The sequence below is a fragment of the Tenrec ecaudatus genome, chromosome 3, assembly GCF_050624435.1.
Source record: "Tenrec ecaudatus isolate mTenEca1 chromosome 3, mTenEca1.hap1, whole genome shotgun sequence".
Taxonomy (NCBI): Eukaryota; Metazoa; Chordata; class Mammalia; order Afrosoricida; family Tenrecidae; genus Tenrec; species Tenrec ecaudatus.
The window spans coordinates 6,677,629-6,695,330 of NC_134532.1; the positions used below are offsets into that span (position 1 = coordinate 6,677,629).

A 17,702-nucleotide genomic window follows, 5' to 3' on the forward strand; every position below is an offset into this window, starting at 1 on the left:
TAAACGATTACATTATATATGAAATATATGCCAGTAAAGCTTTTCGTTTTGAAAAAAGAGTAGAAAGAGAACCCACCGACACTGACAGCAAAATTCAATAGAATTAGCCTATAGTTTTATCTCAAGGTTCACCTAAGTGAGGGTCAAATTCCAAGTTCACCTAGGTGGCCTTTAGCATAATTCAGTTCCTTGTAGCTTCTTGGACGGAGGGTCGAATGTCCTTGCTAACTATTGGCTGCAGACTCTCCTCTGTTTATTGCCAAATGAGTCTCTCCACAATGCATCTTACCACATAGCATCTCTTGCTTCCCTCAGAGTGAACAAGGGAAAAAAGAAAGGAGAACACTCCGTCCTCTGTCTTTTTAGAATCTAATCTAAAAAGAGGCATCCTGTCACTTCATACTTTCAGGTTCAGGAAATCCAGCCCAGGGGTTATGGGAAGTCATTTTTGAGGCTGTATTCCAAAGTTTATTTTCTGGTCCCCAATAACCCATGTCTATTTCATATGTAAACACAATCACACTGTATCAATATTTCCCATAGTGTTATCTTATTATAACATTGACTCAGTATTCAGGACGTTATCAGATCACGCACAGGGGTGTTTGAAATTCCTCATAGCTCCTCAAGTAACTCCACATTTGATCATTCGATCTGCAACACTAAAGAGAGGTCGTATATCCCTAATGTACATGGTGGGGCAGGCATCGACTTTTCTAACCCTTCTGTTCAAAGAAGGGAGAAATGGTAGGTATAAAGGAGCTGATTCACAGACATTCTGAAATCCATCCATGAAAATGTTTCAAGTTTCTTAGGTCTCAAGTCCTGTAATAATTCTTCCTGGCATTGGGCTCTGGTTTCTAGGCTTTTGATTTTGCCTTTCTATTCATTCTTCATCTTTAATGGAAGGTATATGAGTATTTTCCTCAGCCTGCTTCTTTCCAGTAGAAGTTTGACTTGACAGCTTCTTTCATTTTATGCAATATCTGTATCTTTCGGTCTGAGCTAGTGACACTTTTGCGGACATAGTTTTCTCAGACACTTGATGGATTTCCCGTGATGTTCATTAGACTAGACAAAAGTCATAGCCACAGGTCCCTTCCGGATAAGCCCTTAAGCTTATGGAAAGCAATATGAAATCACATTGAGAAGAAATGCAGGCACATACTTAATCTTTAGAGGGATTGAAATGTATTCCAAGGTCAAGGTACCACCTTTAATCTTCCTGTGGTCTTAGCAAGAATTCTCTTGCCACAAATTCAGTTTCCTCTTTGGATCATGTTTTGCTGAGAGTGTTCTGGATTCGTTATTGGCTCACGAGTTCTTCTATCATTGTTGGCCAACCGGAGCGACTGATAGTTTATAAAACCATCGAGTCCTAACTGTTGAATGTTTAGCAGTCTGTCCCTCTGTTTCTCTCTCTCCACTTGTATTTTACTAAAGCAGCAAGAATTCGGGCAGAACTTTTAGCACTTTCATTGGAAATCTCTTTAGACTACTACGTTTATTACGTAACATTTCTACTTTATCGATGACTGTAGGTGACTGCCTTGCTAAACTTTTATCCACTGCATGACAAGACACTTCCTTCCTTTAGAAATATGTTCTCACTTTCCTGTGTCTTTTCACCGGAAGCACCCCCAAAGTGCTAAATGCCAGGAACAATGTGACCCAGGCATTTTAAGCCTTCATTAAGATTCTCTTTGTGCCCGTAAAACATCTTAAGCTTCCATCCACAGTTTCTTTTCCAAACCACTCCCAAATTTTAGGTTTTATCATTATTTCACATGCGTGAGGTGATTGAAAACACCATGGGTTGGTCAGGCAGATCCTAGTCTTCCAAGCAACACCCTTACTTTTCAACACTGTAAAAAGGTCTTGTGCAGCAGATGTGCCCAATGCAACTCATCTTTTGATCTCTAAAAAAAAAAAAATCCTTGTATTGGGGGCTCGTACAATTCTTATCACAATCCATACATACATCCATTGTGTCAAGAACATATGTACATTCATTGCCATCATCATTCTCAAAACATTTGCCTTTTACTTGAGCCCTTAATATCTGCTGCTCATCTCTTCACTGTTGTCTATAAGAGCATTGGTTGTGCATCCAAGCAAGACAAAATTATTGACAACTTCAATATTTTTGTTCCCATTTATCATGGTATTACCTGTTGGTGCAGTTGTGAGGATTTGGGTTTTCTTGACATTGAGTTGCAATCCCCACTGAAAACTGCAATCTTTGATTTTCATCAGCAAGTGCTTCAAATTTTTCTCTCTTTCAGCAAGCAAAGTTGCGCCATGTGCAAATCTCAGGTTGTTAATAAGCCTTCTTCTAATTCTGACACCATACTCTTCTTCATATAATCCAGGTTCTCTGGTGATTTGCTCAGCATAATGATTGAATAAATATGCTGAAAGGATACAACTCCGATGTACCCATTTCCTGCTTTGAAATCACGCGGTACTCCCTTGTTCTGTTTCCACAACTGTCTCTTGATCCATATATAGGTTCTACATGAGCACAAAGAAGTGTTCAGGACTTCCCGTTCTTCTCCAGGCTACCCACAGTTTGTTATGACCCGCACAGTTGAAGCCCTTTGTATAGTCAATGAAACCCAAGGAGACATCTTCCCAGCATTCTCTGCTTTCAGCCAAGAGCCGCCTGACATCAACAACGTTCTGTGTTTGACATCCTCCTCTGACTCCAGTCTGCATTGCAGCATTCCTGCCAATGTACTGCTGCATCTGTTCTTGGATGATCTGAAGCAAAGTGATTAGTATTAAAAATATTAATTATATTTATACTTTGCATAGTCTATTGGCTCAGTATTAAAGATATTAATTATATTTATATTTTGCATAGTCTATTGGCTCAGTATTAAAGATATTAATTATATTTATACTTTGCATAGTCTATTGGCTCACTTTCTTTCCAATGGGTACCCATATGGATTTTTTTCTAAATTTGTTGTCAAGTAATTGTCTTCCAAATTTCCTGGCATAGATGAGTGAGTGCTTCCAGAGGTTGGTGAAATATTTCAATTGGTGTTCCATCAATTCCTGGAGCCTTGTTTTTGGCTAATGTTTTCACTTCAGCTTGTATGTCTTCTTTTACTATTATAGGTTCTTGTTCATATGCTACTTCTTGAAATGGCTAATATTGACTAGTAATTTTCAGTACAGAACCTCTGTATTTTTTCCATCGTTTTTGATGCTTTCTGTGTATTTCAATATTTTGTTAATAGAATCTTTCAATACTGCAATTTGAAGCTTGATGCTTTTCTGGAGTTCTTTCAGCTTAAGATATGCTGAAAGTGTTCTTCCCTTTTGGTTTTCTAACTCTAGGTTTTTGCACATTTCAATGAAATATTTGACTTTTTCTTCTTGGGCCTCCCTTAGAAATTTTCTGTTCAGTTCTTTTACTTCAAGTAAGAGTTTCTGATAGAGGTTGCTTTAATTGTTTCAAAGTAAGGGAAATTTACATAAAATTTAATTTATATCAAGGCAACTATTAGTTCCATATGTCAGATGTTCATAATCCAGACACTTAATATAAAGTACTTAACTTTTACTGACCAAAATCTACCTCCACATTTAATCGCTCAAAGCAATAAACATTTAATATCTCATATTTTCTTTGTTCAGAATCTGGATGAAGGTTATTTGGTTGCCTCTCACATATAACTAGAATCAGCCAGTGAAGAATATGAGTCACATGGTTCTTGGTACATTGCTATTTGTTTGTCTATTGCTTTCTTCTTTAGAAACATTTTCTCTATTTCAGTATTACCAACAGCTCTTTGTTTTATATTTCCAGTGTTTGTTGTAGAATTTTATCTTATCTTTAACTTACCTTCAATGTGCTCACTCCTCACTAACAACATGGGTAGGTACCAAAGGTCAGGGAGTTATGTGGAAATCAACATTGTGCTAAAATGGAAGATGACTTTATCAGATTAAAAAATAATCAGGCTAAATTTTTTACTATTGCCATGAATGCAAACTATTGGACTACTGACTCCTGAGATAATTGTTCAGTGAAGACTAGGTGTAACATATAACACTATCTATAATGTCAGACCTTCAAGCAGAATTCTTCTATTTTTTTCTCTCCCATCCCTTGTACTTTCATTGCTATCGTTGTACTTCTACATATGTTATAAAACTCCACAATGCATTGCTCTCTTCCTCCTGTCCCCCAAACAGGAGATTCTATTTTGAAGAAACTGAAAAATGAGAAAAATATTCTTTATTTTTACTCACATACTGACCATTTCTGTCACTCTTCTTTCCTTTGTTCAAAGGTTGACCAAAGTTTCCGTCTGGGGTTATTTTCTTTCTGCCTGAAAGGTTCTTACACAGTTTCTGATAGTGCAAGTCTGCAGTATAAGAATACTTCCAGCTTATATTTCACCCAGCTGTTATTGTTGTTATTTAATCTAGTACAAAAGTAACTTCTGTTACTAGTCCAGGAGCGCATGATAAAAACTTGCTAGAATTCCTGGGTGGACGATTGTGTTAGTCTGGGTACTTCAGGGGAACAAATCCACAGACACTCAAGTATAAGAGACAGTTTTATATAAAGGTAAGTTTGCACCAAGAAAACATCCCAACCCAATAATGCTGCCCAAGCCCACAATTGCAACATTAACTTGTGTGTCTCACACCAGTCCACAAAGTCCTCCTCCATCTAACAAAACACACGCAATGATGCCGACTGCAGGAGGAAAGCCAAATCAGTGAATGTGTAAGCATCTCAGTGCTGGCAGGAGTCTCCACACGGCTGCTCCAGCAACCAGGGCTCCATCGGAGTAGATCCATGTGACTTCTCCTTGGGGATGTCTTGCAGGAAGTGAGCCTTGCCAGCTAAAGCAGCGAACTGGCTAAGCGGCTGCACCCTGGTCTGACCATCAGAAAGCAAGAGACCCAAGAACTAGAAAGGCGAGGCTCACCATTTATCCCTCTGCCCTTCAATTAACCCAGATGTGTTTATAGGCCAGGTTGGCACAATGAACTTACTACCTCAACAATGGAAACCCTTATTTTTTTAAGTTAACTAAGTGGATCTTAATTAAAGCATCAGTCAATTCATCATTATATTGGGATATAGTAAATAGCATCATCTTTTACACATATGTCCTGTAACTTTCTCTTCCCCACATGCCAGTTTAACATGTGACATTCTAGACTATGTGTTTCCTAATATATGTTTGAGTGGAAATGTTTTTCATCTCCAAGCAATTTTCATCAATAGTATGATATAAGGAAGTCTAATGAGAATCATGCTTAATATCCACACACAAGTTTCAGTGAGATTTTTTGTTAATAACAGACCTTGTTTCTCTTGCCATGCATGTACATAAGAATCTAGCATATACTTAGGGGCTGTAAATAATTCTAAAAAATGGAGGAATAACAAGTTATGTAGTCATACCTTGCTACCAATTTTAGATAGATTTTTAAATGACATCAACAACTAAAAACAGTTTATTAGGAGGAAAATAGAATAGGGCTTGAATTTATGCAACTAGGAACTATGTACAGCTCCGTCCCATAGAAAAATTCCGGTGATGCATTTACTTCTATTGTAAGCATCCATCAGATATAACAGTTGATATTACGGAAACATAGCACTTAACACTGCATTATGTCACCAGCACAGCTACCAGGACTAAGATTTTTGACCTTGCTTTAACTGCTGTTCATGTTATAGATTCTTCTCTTATCTCTTTATCCTGTATGTCATTAGCTTCCCGTTCAAAACCCCGATGAATGAGTCTGCTTGCTCAAGCTCAGACAACATTGACCTATTGATAAATGAGATTGGAGGTGATGGGTGTTCAATACTCAAAGAGTGAGGATTCCCTCAACAAAGGACAGCTTAGATGTTAGTCAGTAAAAGAATGATAAATGCTGTTTACACTAATTATTATTTTTTTGTCCTTAAAGTATATGTTTGCTTACATATGATTATATCAAAAGTTAAAGCAAAATTAATCAGCCTTGAAATGGATCGACAAAGTGACTGCAACAATGGGATCAAGTGTACTGGTTGTGAAAGTGGCACAGATCTGGGCAAATGGTTGTGTTAGTCTCCATAAGGTTGCCATGAGTCAGAGCTACCTGGATCACAGCTATAAGCAACAACATTTATGCTGATACCTTGCAGTGTCTGTTTTTATTTTTACCTCAAACCTGCCAAAACGAAGCTGGGAACTAAAGCACTGTAGTACAGTAAAAAGGATATTTCTAAATTGGACAATAATGCATCGATATACTAGCTTTTCAAAATATAATTTTACGCTTTGAACCCTAAGAGATTCTCTAATCATAGGTTCCCAAACATATCTGGTCTACCTTTCTCCTGTTCAGAAAAAAAATTACTTAGAAGCCCCCTGGCAGTTGAAAACTTTTATACTGTCGCCATTAATCCAGGATAAAGTGTAGCTGTCTGCTTTGGCAGCCCACTTGGATCATCATGGTGCCACACATGGGGAAGTATCACCCACTTTGAGAAACGTGGCTCTAGGTCAGTGGTTCTCAACCTTCCTAATGCAGCGACCCATTCATACAATTCCTCATGTTATGGTGACCCCCAACCATAAAATTACTTTCGTTGCTACTTCATAACTGTAATTTTGCTACTGTCAGGAATCGTAATCTGATATGCAGAATGTATTTTCATTGTTACAAATGGAACATAATTAAACATAAAGCAAAGTGATTAATCACACAATATGTAATTACATATTGTGAAATATTTATGCATTTTCTGATGGTCTTAGGTGACCCCTATGAAAGGGTCATTCGACCCCTAAAAGTTTCGCAACCCACAGGTTGAGAACCACTGCTCTAGATAGATGAAGGACAGGGAAAGATTTGGTGATTTGGGTAGAATGTACTTACCTGCGGATGTTTTGAGATAGTCCTATGGCTCTTTGATAAAAATCTAACTTTTTAGTGCTTCCTCCCCCGCACTATCATGATCTTAATTCTGCCTTACAAACCCAGCTAGACCAGAAGATGTACACTGGTACAGATAAGACCTGGAAACACAGGAAATCCAGGACAGATAAACCCCTTAGAACCAGTGTTGAGAGTGGCGATACCAGGAGGGTAAGGGAAATGTGGGGTAGAAAGGGGAACTGATCTCAAGGATCTACATATAACCCCCTCCCTGGGGATAGACAATAGAAAAGTGGGTGAAAGGAGACATCAGACCATGTAAGACATGACATAATAATAATAATAATTTATAAATTATCACGGTTCATGAGGGAGGACATGTGGGAAGGGAGTGGAAATAATGAGAAGTTGATACCAAGGGTTCAAGAACAAAGCAAATGTCTTGAGAATGATGATGGCAACACATGTACAAATGTGCTTGACACAATGGATGGATGCAAGGATTGTGATGAATTATACGAGTCCCCAATACAATGATTTTAAAAAGGAAAAAACAAACCTAACACTTTTGTTTTTAGATTTTCAAAAAATCCTTTTACTGGGGGCTTGTACAATTCTTATCACAGTCCATACATCCATCCATTGTGTCAAGCACATTTGTACATTTGTTGCCATCATCATTCTCAAAACATTTGCTTTCTACGTGATGCCCCTGGCATCAGCTCCTCATTTTCCCTCCTCCCTCCCTGCTCCCCTCTCCCTCATGAGCCCTTGATAATTTACAAATTATTGTTGTTTTGTCATATCTTACACTGTCTGACGACTCCCTTCACCCACTTTTCTGTTGTCTATCCCCCAGGGAGGAGGAGGTTATATGTAGACCTCGTCATCTGTTCCCCCTTTCTCCCTCACCTTCCCTCCACCCTCCCAGTATCGCCACTCTCACCACTGGTCCCGAAGGGATCATCTGTCCTGGATTCCCTGTGTTTCCAGCTCCCATCGGTCCCAGTGTACATCCTCTTCTCTAGCCAGATTTTTCAGGTAGAATTGGGATCATGATTAAGGTTTATAGCTAGGTTTCCCATTTACCAATTTGTACACTATTTAAAAAATAAATGTAATGCAATCCCTACGCTATCACCTCATGTGTCCCATGTCCTCTTTTTGTTTCCCATTCCTATTCTGCCCGCTTTACTAACTCTTCCAAGCTTTGTCCCTGAATAAATGCTGCCCAAGTGATCTCAAATGGTTGATTATTCCAAAATAATCATATTTTCCTAGTGTTATTGTTCCTCTTCTGTATATGTCTGTTGTTTGCCTGAAACTTGAATTATGGGAGTAAGTTCCTTTCCAGACCTAATGAGTGCTAAGGGAGATAGTGTCAGGGGGGTCTTCCAGTCTCTATTTTTATAAATAAGCCTGGTCAATGCTGTTATTTTGAGTTTTATTTAATATTTTTTATGACATTGTTGTTTAATGAAAGACTTTCAATGGAAAGTTGGGTAGAGAAGTCTGGTTTACATTTCAGTTGAAAGACAACTGCAAATATAGTGTGTAAAGTCTCATCAAATGTAAAATTGTAGAAAGGCCTTACATTTCAAAAATCTATTATTGGGAAACTGAAAGATCACATTTCTGAAGTGTTTCCCTCAAATGACATTTGATTATTTATAGGTGATATAAAAATAATGTGAAAATTCCCATTCAGTGTTGTATGTCCAGACTTTGGTGGGAAAATAGTTTTCAGACTACTTTACATATTAAAGTCCTTTGAGTTTTATGCTTACTAGTGTTTACTGTAGTAGGTAAAGCAAATGGAAGAAAATATAAGGAAGGAGCAGTTAGCACCTTACTCCTGAAAGGACTAAGGAAGGTCTTACATTACAAAATCCAGTGAGATCTGGAACTAAAGAGAGGGTGTGAATAAAGCAGAGCTGGGGAAAAAAAAAATCTTGATCTCTTTCTTAGTATACACTCTACTCTTCTACCAGTCAGTCCCATTGGTTCAATCCAATCAGAAGTTAGCTAGCAGGAGCCAGTTATCCATGGTAAGTCAGTCTATATTGGTCAATCTCATTAGGAACAAAGCAAAGGATAAAAAATACAAGGGGAAGGTGATGGGCCTAAACTGGAGGGAGGGTGGGAGGCATTTCCCTGCATATCCTGGGAGGTCAGCAGCTGCCCCCTGGAATGAGGTGACTGAGAAACCATGCCTGGAATGCTGACTCCCCAATAACCGGATAGCCTTCCTGCCAGAACGGATAATCCACATCCTGGGCCACATCCCCTTCCAGCACAACTCACTTCCTCCGATTTCCTTTAAAAATCCCGGACCCTGAACAATGCCCGCAATCTCCCAGGGCTACTTGATAACCCAAGGGATATCTCCCAGGGACTCTTTCTCTCCCTCCCCCCTCTCTCCCTGCCGCACGAGAGCGGTCTCACTGCATCTACTTCATCCCGATTTTGTTCTCATCCTGTGCCTCAGTTCAACTTTACAGAAGAGTTCTCACTTAGACAAATATTCCTTATTTTAAAATTGTACAGTTTGTAAGCAGGGATACGTAGCTTATTCTTCTCTTACAATTTAAGAGATATTATACATCCACTCCCCCACCTCTCTGGTGATTCAAGGAAATGAGATACACATTATTTATGATTTTCTTCATTTCATAACAATGTGCTCCCAGAAACTATCAGGAAGTCGAGTGGCCAGAATGGACCATTTCACACTATGTACTGGAGTACAGGAACATTTTTAGTTTATTTATATGAAACCCACCACTAAGAAAGAATTGAAGGCTGCTCTGTGCAGGGTGTAGCTGCAGATTGTGTCTGGATGGTTCATGCACTGGTGCTTCATGACTGAAGAGAAGAGTTAGCTGAAACCAAGGAGAATCTGTCAGAAAGATACAAAATGAACTGCTTTGGTTTTTCGACACACTGCATGACCAGATGGGCAAAATTGGGGATTTCTCTAAAAAGCTTCCATCAAAAAGATATGATTGAACAAAACTGTTTGCAGTGTAGAAAATGTAAAAAAATATATGTGTGTGTGTGTGTGCATGTGTGTTTGGAGGAGTTCAATAAAAAGAAGAAAGATTAGTAAAACTTGAGGCAGCAAATAGGGACACTGTAAGAATATCTAACAGTTTCCTATTATCTAGGAGGGTAAGTGATGCTCCCAAGAAGCCCACAGTGAGAGGATTTCTATAGTCATAGAGATTTTCAGCACAGATGTTTTCCAGCTCCCCACCACCCATCTTCCAGAACGTCCATCAATCTCTCATCAATTCTCCCATTCCCCAGGAAAGCAATAGCAGCAAGTAGGCCATTACACTGCTAGATTTGCACATAACAGTGTTAGAGAGAGATTGAAATTCTGACCCACTTTCAGATGACAACCAAGCTTTCTGACTTTGGGTTCAGTGTGGAATAAGTAGATCGTGCTAACTTTCACTGCGCTAATACTACATCTGCCCTTTTAATGCAAACAGTCATGTCGATTGCAGCTCCACAACACAATCGGCCCGGAACGACCCCATTTCAAAGCCGATGTTTGTTTAGCAAAGTTAGTTTACTTCGGCAAAGTTTTCTAAATAATTCATAGATGATTTCTAGTACCTGAGAAGGAAATGTTGGTCTCAGTGTTTACAGAAGTGAGTTGTTTATTGTTAATCAGAGAAAAGTGCATTAATTGAGAATAGAATCCACACCCAAAATTGGCAATAAATGAGTGCACGTTTTGAAACTACCATTACCTGTCACATAAAGTGACCAAGGACCACACAACTTTTAAATGTGAATTGTTTTATAGTTTGCAACTCAGCTTTCCAGGGATGGGGCTTTGAAAATTAAGCTCATCTGTAATTTTACGTTCAGTGAACATTTAACATTTATTTAAGAACATATGAGTTTGTTGTTCACCTAGGATGCTATCAAACTATTCCTGTGAACTTACAAGTTAAAAAAATCAACAAACAAAAAATCCTCAGAAACTGGAATGGAAGGGAGCAAGAAGTACAAATATCAGTGGACATTGTTAACCTGTCCCTCTGCCACAAATAACCCCTGTGACTTCTTAGAACTATTCTGATACTAGAAATTTCCATAACCTTGAGGTAGTAATAGAATCCAAATTAAGGTCCCTTTAATGTATCTATACTTATAAAACTATAAAGTAGTTAAAAACTCTTTATTTTCTATGACTTTTTAAAAAGTAGAAAAGTTAATCCTGAGACAAATCTATTTGGGGGAGGGGGTCTTTGGTGATTTATTTTAACAGACAATCCAGGCTGCACTAGGCCCACATAGTAGAGCAGATGGTGGCTATCTTTCCCGAGGGGGAAGCCCGAGCCCTCCTGGCAGCACCCACCCAAGGTAGAAGGCAAAGCCCTAGTGCACCCTCAGCTGATCCTACCCTGCACTGCCTGGCTGCACAACCACACTCAACCAAGGCAGGAAGTCCCAGCAGGCAGAGGAGGTGATCAAACAATGACTCAGGATGCTGAGATGAAAGCGCATGAGAGGGAGCTCTCTCTTCTCCAGGGGAGGGCAAGCATGTGCATTCTGGACATAAGTATATCTCGACGGGGCCGTGGGGGAGGTTGTTGATGGGACGGGGAGCTAGGCTAGTGAGAGGTCTGTGTCTAAGGAAAATAACTGCAATGATCAGGGCCAAGAGGGAGGAGTTAAAATGCCTCTAAGTATTAAAAAAAGAGAGCCTTCTTTCTTCCTTTCTCTTAAATAAGCCAGGAAAAGGTGTCTTCTCCTTTCCTTGCTGCAGCAGCAGTGGGCTCAGTGGGTTGTGTCAGACGTGATTTCCGCACTATGGGCTCTTGTTGGGAAGGGCGCAGGAGTCAATGTCAGAAGCGGGCTTCTCTGTAAAAGGTCTAGGAATCGCGAGTTCTTAGGCTGGATGCACAGAGGAACCCTCAGCTCGCAAGGCGCTTCGGTTAAAGCTTCTGAAATATTGCAGTTATGCAATGGACAGATCTTTGGCTCTTCCCTGTACACATAAACTCATTGGGAGACACCCCAGATAACAGAATGGGCACCAGTTTAGTTTTGAAGACAGGACGCTCCAGCCAGAGACAGGTCATCTCTGTTCCCTCTCACCAGGGAAATCACGTGGTGACCTCAGGAATGGCTTGGGCAAGGTAGCCCACATGGCCAGAGGTTAAGGTCAGCCACAGAGATGTGGCCGTCCATTGTCATGTAGATGGAGAACTCCTTGGTCAGCCACCCCACCTGCTCCGGTTTGAGCCCCGTGAAACAAAACATGCCAATTGGGTCAGTGATGGGAGGAGCCCTCCTCCTTGAGGTTAGAGACCCGATGGTCCACATGCTGATGCGGTCGGCCATGACTTTGATTTCCTGCAACCATTGTTTCCACAGCTCAGCGCAGTCAGGATAGTTGAGGCAATGAGGCCATGGAGAGGGGACTTGGAATACATGAGATAGGTCAAAATCTTTAACTGCGACTGCACCTTCTTGGCGGCGTCAGCATCCAGCGAAGGCCCCCACGTGCTCCCCGGACAAGGCCATGTTCTTGGCATATGCCTGGCTGAGACACACATCAATGCCCTGGTCAATGAAGTGGCCCACGGCCTAGGCGTCCTTGTGACCATCTCCACTGGCGAAGCCTTGGGAGGCCATGTCAAAGAATGCAGAAAGATTCCTTTTCTTCAGCACATTGGCGACCTCATTCCACTGCTCAGGGCAGGGGGTTCACTCTGGCGGGGTTGTGAGCACAGGCATCCATAGCACCTGCGAAATCAACACCGCAAGTGTTGGGGTCGGAGGACCGATACCCATGAAGCTGCATGCCAGCATCTCTGAAGATGGGCGTGTGATTTCCCCAGGAGGGCTTGGGCAGAAAGACATCTTGGCTAATTATGAGTAAGAAGGCTGATGGTGCCCGGCTATCGAGAGACATAGCGTCTGGGATCTTAAAGGCTTGAAGGTAAACAAGCGCCATCTAGCCCAGAAGCAACAAAGCCCACATGGAAGAAGACCACCAGCCTGTGTGATCACGAGGGGTCGAAGGGACCGCGTATCCAGCACCAAAGAACAAAAAATGATATTGTGAGTGAGGGGGAGTTCGGGGTGGGAACCCAATGCCCATCTGTAGACAAAAAAAAGAGAAAAAAATCTGCAGGAAACTGGCTCCGGTCCTGAGTGAGCTGGTACAGAAATAGTCTGCAAGGTGACGGACCAGCCACTTTTCAACACCTGGTTGTTCTCGCCCAGGGCCAGTTTCTGCAGATGCCTTAGGCAATTCAGCCAGTCCCCCAATGGGCAGGTACTCCTTGTCAAGATGTTTGCAGCAATCTGGGCCCCAGCCTTCCGCACACTAGGGAGTACATAGGACTCTCCATTGTCATCCCGGTAGCCCCAACTCTCAGATTCATCTTTATTTTTTACTGTTGGCACCTCTCTTAAAAGCTTCAGTGATTCCTACGATGAGATCCGGGAGCCCCATCCCCACAGGGGCCCCCCGGGAGCTGGCTCTGACAGAAGCTTGGTGGCGAGGCCTGGGAGGAAGGTGACGGTGACTCCGGAGAGGACGTGAGCAGAGAGCAGCAGGGCCATGGTGGGTGGCAGGAGGGCAGTGGCTCGCGGATGGTGGCAGGAAAGATCTGAGGACAAGTGGGCGTAGATTCCGCGGGCGCTCTCCTACCAAAGGCAAAGATAGCTATTTCCCTGGACCGAAAAAAATCAAATTTGATGTGAATTAATTGTTCGTTTTATGGATTTATTCTAACATGGATCTCTTTAGTTCTCTGAACTATTTTGAATTTCTCAACAGACTCATGCTTTTCCTATTCAAAGGCTTTGAGCAAATCCTGATTTCACTTTTTGATGTACATCTAGGCTGATCTCATGAGGTTTCTGCTTAGTGTAACCATCCATATGGTCTGGCTCTGGAGACTTTACATCCATAACCCCCTCACTGGACAATGGTATCCTGATTTTGAAAATCTCTGTGTTAGTCTGGGAAGAGAAACTAATTCATAGACACTCATGTGCATAAGAAAGAGGTTTACATACAAGAGCAATTGTATATTGAGAAAACATCCCAGCCCAGTCCAGATCAAGTCCATAAATCTGATATTAGCCCATATGTCTGATTCAAATCTATAAAGTCCTCTTCAGCCTCACGAGACACATACAATGACGCCAAATGCAGGAAGATCACAGGCTAGTGGGTACAAAGTCTTGTGGATCCAGTGGCGGTAGAAGCACCTCAGCGGTGGTAGGGGTCTCCACGTGGCTCCTCCAGTTCCCAGGGCATGGGGTCTATCAGTGTACTGCCATGTTTCCTCTCAGTAAGAGCATCTCTCAGGGAGTGAGCAGAGAGAGAGTGTGTCTCCCACTTCAAAGGAGGAAATACTGCAGTTTCCAGAATCTTCGGGAGAAGGCCATGCCCACACAGAGGCCTCATTGCCTATCACCTGATTGACAAACTAGACTCCACCCCTTCACTATTAATCCTCTCAAGTCCCAAATTGACACCAGATTATGTAGCTACCATGGACTCCAATGTAAACTACACATACCTTTCCATTGGGGAAAGTAAGGCAGGTGAGGGCCTCTCTCTAATTTCAAGAATGCAGGAAAACACAGACTCAACATATGACTGGAAGGCAGAAAGTAATAGTTTTTAAATGGTACTAATGACAACCAAATATTCCCATGGTGAAGAGCAGCTGTCTTTTGTAGCCAATGACGGGTTAAATTTCTGTCTCTGATATTTGTTGGTTTTAATTTTGGCAAGTTATTTGATCTTTCCTTCGTCTCAGTTTCTTATATGTAAATTGGCAACTGTGATCTGACCACCTATTTAGGTTGTGAAAATATTAAGTCAATGTTAGCAATTAGTTACCCCATATTTAGCATTTCTTATACTGTAACTTTTGTTGTCATAACTCTCTTCCCCAGAGAAGATAAGTTCTCTTTGTGCGAAGCGCCTCGTTGAGTGTTTTAATGCCTGAGTTTCATCGAATGGGAACCCAACAAGTATTTAATTCCTTTTGAGTGTTGGATGTCATGAAGGTTGTTGTTTTTGCTAGGTGCTCTGGGGTTGCTTCAGATCTACAGCCACCCATTTTACAACCAAACACAGTGCTGCCTGCGGCTGAAACATCCTTACAACCTTCATTGTGCTGCATCCATCTTTTCAAGTCTTCCACTTAGAAAATATTGTTGATTGGGAGTTAATACATATCTCATGTCATAGTTCAATCACGTCAAGCAGAATTGTACGATTGTTACCACAATCAGTTTCCAAACACTCTTTTTCTTCCTGGACTCCTTGACATGCCTTCCTTTTATTCCCCCCCCCCACACACAACTGTACCCCCGCCCACCAAAACCCTCATTCTACTTGCTGGCCCTATAGGCTCATCAAGTCAGGGTTCATATACTGAAAAGCAGAACAGCAACAAAAACAAAACAAAGAAAAAAAACAAAAAAAAGCAGAACAACCTATAACACAACTTCAAGAGTGTGACCTCCACTGTCTTGCTCATCATAACGCCCTTCTCTGGAGACTGGAACATCCTGAAAGTTCTATTTCAGAGCAACGAATCACATTTGGGAACATAAAAAATTAATTCAGCTTTCTTATATACTCCTAGAGTGTTTACTATGAAATGACTTATGCATTGACATAATTTGGATTTGTTAATAATCCTCAATCAAGCTATAAACAACTAGTTTCTATTTGTTTATCTCTTATTTTTCAGACAATTGTAGGGGTTTCTGAACAAAGAGAGAGATTCTTACAGTGCATTACTTAATTTAAAAAAAGAGTCCCTTAGTCTCTAAAATAGAAAATGTTTTCTTTCTCCAAATGTTTTCAGTGCACTTTTTTGAATAATAAATGAATTTCATAGAGTTTAAATGACACGTGGGTAACAAGAACATATTAAACTTCAATACAACTTCATTCGCCATTTGAGTCACAATATGAGAAGATCAGGTTACTTAAAACCGTCAAGATTGCAGTGGAGGGTTGTTGACAGCTGTGAGGAAGAGTTGAGTAATACCGCGCTGACAAGGTCGTCAACATTTCTTGTTGGCATCAGCTGGCAGGATATTGGATGGAAGGCCCTTTGGGATTGTTAAGGGTCCACGTCTGGGGACATACATATATTGCGGGAGAATTCAGTTGTTCTGAGACAAGGAGGAGGACTTGTTTTCTCATAATAGTTCTGAACTTAGAGGTCATTCCTGAACTCTTTTGGATCCTTTCCCTCACAGGGGCTCAAATAAAGAATGTGGGCTAATAAAACTGGGCAATAGTACGGTTTTCAAGAGAGACAGGACTCATTACTCTGCGCCTTTGACTCAGTTTAATATCATGTTTGAAGAGAAATCAACAATTCAGAAAGAACCAGTGGAGATGTTTGCCAATAAACAAAGACACCTGTGTTCAATTAATTTTCTCCCATTATAAACGCCATCATTATGGGTCACCTTATTTTGAATGCCTTTCTCTTTTTTAAGTCTTATGGATTTTAAGAGTGGATCCATATTCTAAATGAAATAGCTATTGTCAAATAACTTTAATGTTTGATATGAACAAGATCACAGAGGTTAGACAGTTGAGTCAACACTGAGCCCTTGGAATAAAATCCCAGTTATCTGACTTTAAAAGCCAGAGGTTGAATACCCAAAGAAATACAGGAAAAGAATGTGGAAAATATGAGGGTGCTTTAAAAATTTGTGGAAAAATCCCATTAAAAAATTCATTATTCTACAGGTGCTTTGGAACCCTGTTATCTAAATTGTTATTATATGACTCTCTCTTGTTAAAACATAAAATACTTAGCAAAACATCGAGACTAAAATATACAGTAATTAAAATAATTATTTTATGTGCTTAGTTTATGTTACTGGTTAGGAATTAATAGAACATACGATGTCTGAGTCTCTGTATTTCAAAAATAGCAGCAGATTATTGAAGACCCCTGTGAAAGGAATGGAGTAGGTAAAGAGGCTAAATAATGATCCTTTCTAAAGTAAGGATAAAAGCTCCCCAAATTCCATAAGTAAAACTGTGCATTATTCCAGGACTCACTTTGTGCAGTCAGATGTCTAATTGCCTGTCTTTTCCTTTTCCATTTGTCACTTTTCAGGCAGGTGGTATGCTAGCTGACGTCTATCATAATTACCCTGCACTTACCACCTGAGTTGAAATATTGTACCTAAATCTTTCAACATCATAAAATTGCATATCAGGACAGACATATAAAAGTAGGGAAGATGTGAGCAGAGGATTAGATATATTACTAACAGCGCCTGCATCATTTTGTGAAAGGTGAACAGTATTGTTCCCTTACTGCACGGACAAGAGTAGAGTAGACAGGCGTTCAAGGTCATTGTCATTCATCTGACGCAGTCCCAGGGATCTTTGAATGATTCAACATAACCAAGTGATCATTCCATTTGAAAGGAAATTAACATTCCTATTAAGCTCTGGAGAATTTTGACCTTTCTTAAATGTCAGAAAAGGGATATTATGAAGATAAATTGTGAACAACTGGATGCATAATATACCAAGTGTTTGGGTCTTCTGTTTACCCCAGATTCCATGAGAGGTGATGGGTTTAATGAAATGCTGTTTTCTAGTACGCGAGTATTTTATAATGTGCTTCGTGGCTGTATTGGCACAGAAAACGTAAGAGCTGACATTAATGATGATAGGATTGTATTCATCTGAACCAGTGCTCACACATTACAAATGAGAAGACTGGGGCACAGCAAAATAAAAGCAGTAGCCCTGA

General features: G+C 40.5%; 1 pseudogene; it reads right to left on the reverse strand.

Moving 5' to 3' along the window:
- Positions 1–12,035: 12,035 nt before the first annotated feature.
- On the reverse strand, positions 12,036–13,503 carry LOC142443121 (aspartate aminotransferase, mitochondrial pseudogene; annotated as a pseudogene).
- Positions 13,504–17,702: the final 4,199 nt, after the last annotated feature.